This window comes from Octopus bimaculoides, chromosome 18 (assembly GCF_001194135.2).
Source record: "Octopus bimaculoides isolate UCB-OBI-ISO-001 chromosome 18, ASM119413v2, whole genome shotgun sequence".
NCBI lineage: Eukaryota > Metazoa > Mollusca > Cephalopoda > Octopoda > Octopodidae > Octopus > Octopus bimaculoides.
In genome coordinates, this window is record NC_068998.1 from 37,286,907 (window position 1) to 37,289,649 (window position 2,743).

At 37.6% G+C, this 2,743-nt stretch overlaps 1 protein-coding gene across 1 annotated transcript in view; it reads left to right on the forward strand.

Annotated features, from left to right (window-relative positions):
• Window positions 1-2,743, forward strand: part of LOC106868905 (uncharacterized) — a 695,008-nt gene that overhangs the window by 590,795 nt on the left and 101,470 nt on the right. The gene's annotated exons all lie outside the window — the stretch shown is intronic.

A 2,743-nucleotide genomic window follows, 5' to 3' on the forward strand; every position in this document is an offset into this window, starting at 1 on the left:
ATATATATATATATACATTTATATATATATATATACACACACGCATATACATATACATACATATATACAGATTTGTATATATTGAGACAGAGACATATAAAACATGTATGGAATACAATGCATGCATGATCATACATATATACATATATACATATATGCATACATACATGCATACATTCACATTGACGTGTATAGATACATGTACGTATGTGTGCATACATGCACGCTTTCAGGCACACAATCATATAGAACTTCAATGCGTGTTACACATAGATACAAATATACATACGCACGTACACGCATACATGCACGCGCGCATATACTTAGAAACACATGCACACACAGAACGTATGCATTTGTGCGGGCAATCATATGTGTTTAACTGTGTATATGCCCCTTTACATGTTCATCCGCTAATTTACACTGTCATTTCTAAGTAGAACCTGGGTATTAATAGTATTTTATTTCTGTGTTATTCTGTACCATAGAAATTATCTATAAATCTATGTGCAACGCTTTTATGTAGAGACAGTTGTAAACACTGTCATTATATGTACAGCCTCTACTAAAATTATTGCTATTGCTAATGGTGGTAAAATACTTGAGGATTAGCATCTCCGGATCTTCTATTAAATATTCCTCACCAATATTCTTTTCTACTCCAGGCACAAGGCCCAACATTTTGGGGGAGGGAGCCAGTCGATTGGATCGATCCCAGTACGCAGCTAGTACTTATTTAATCGACCCTGAAAGGATGAAAGGCAAAGTCGACCTTGGCGGAATTTGAACTCAGATCGTAAAGGCAGTCGAAATACCGCTAAGCATTTCGCCTGGCGTGGTAACGTTTCTGCCAGCTCGCTGCCCAAGTCTGAAGATTCATCAACAAGAGAGTAATTACTTTAACCATTTAGTTAAAGACGCCATAATTTCTTAATTAAATAAATTCGATACGAACTAGTCCAGCTGATCCCTCTCTGTCTGCTCATGAAAATATTCAAATACAAATACACGGTGAATTCATACACTGTCGGCCCAAAATCTACCGATATATTTCTGTAATATAGTAAAGCATATATATATATATGTGTGTGTGTGTGTGTGTGTGTGTGTGTGTGTGTGTGTGCGTGTGTGCGTGTATGTTTCGATAACACCTAAAAGAAATCTTTTAGAACCAACCTCGACTAGGAAAAGCGCCCCCCCCCACACACACACACATGCATAATGTATATGTGTGTGAGTGTGTGTGTGTGTATACAATATACATAAATATACGTTTATTTACATATATATGTATATTTATTGTAGATTTCAATCATAGCGTAATATACTCAGTTGGTTTGGCCAGTATCGATGAGTATGTAATATTAGTTTCAAATTCTGGCACAGGGCCAACAATTTCGGCAGGAGAGATAAGGCGATTAAACCGACCTTAGTATTTTATCGACCCCAAAGGAACATAGCTAAAGTCGACTTCGGTGGAATTTGAACTTAGAATGTAAAGACGGAAAAACTGCCGCTAAGCATTTAGCCTGGCGTGCTAACGACTCTGCGAGCTCACCGCCTTCGTTTCTGCATGTAATAATGACATCTGTTTTGAGTATAACAGCCATGAAAATTATATTTTCACTGTCCACCGAGGTCCGTTTGAGCTAAAATGCAACTAGAATTCTTGACATATATTTCATTAATAATTCCATATTTTTATCCCTTCCTTCCATTGTCTTCTCTTTCCTTTGACTTCTTGGTCACTTAATTCTACTGCTACCAATATCAGTTCTCTTCAATATTCTTAAGGAGGAGCGCCTTGAAAAAGTAATACTCGCATGTACCTTTGGCTCTACATAATATTCTAATAGATCTATTATGAATCAATTAACTCGCAGAATCACCGCATCTAATGATCGTAAAACGCTTGCATAACTGAAACACGTGTCGGCATTTTTTAATTATCAATCAAAGATGCGTAACTCTTCGTTCTTCATTCCGTCCTTACAAATTGTGTATGTCTCTATCTGCCCCATCACCTTTCCCTATAAGTCATTTGAAGGAAAAAAAACAAATTATCCTCAACCAGTTGTAATTTACAAAAGGGATAAAGTGGGGTCTATTAAGCAATTGCTCGATTATCGAATTAGTAGCTAAGTCTCACACAAAACACTACATATTGTCTTTCGAAAAGAAAGGTAACATTGGGTCATGTACCCCTAAAAACTGATTATTATGACAGGAATGTCTTAAACATTTGCCTGCTATGAGGCACATGATCTTAAACTACTACAACTGCTGTTATCACTACCACTAATGCTGCTACTGCTGCTGCTACTGCTATTCCTGCTCGTTGGCTCTCGTGCTGTAGGCGAGAGAGGAGGTTTTTGAAAATTTTTGCTCAGAAACTTGCAGTTATTTCTTTTATAATAGTAACCAAATGCCTGTGCAGTGCATTAGCTCGTTCCCTGCATCAAATCGACATTGTAGAAACACATAGTATAATGCATGCCAGATGTCAAAGTGATTACAAAGCAACGTGAGATGGAGACGAAAGTCACAAGAACACAACGCACCGCCAGGTCTAGAAATCAGACCTACGATCTGACGATCGTGAGAGCGACGCTGCGACCGCCAGGCCATGCACTGTCACATTACTACTACTACTATTACTACTACTACTACTACTACTACTACTACTACTGCTGCTGCTGCTGCTGCTATATATATATATATATATATATATATATATACGTAC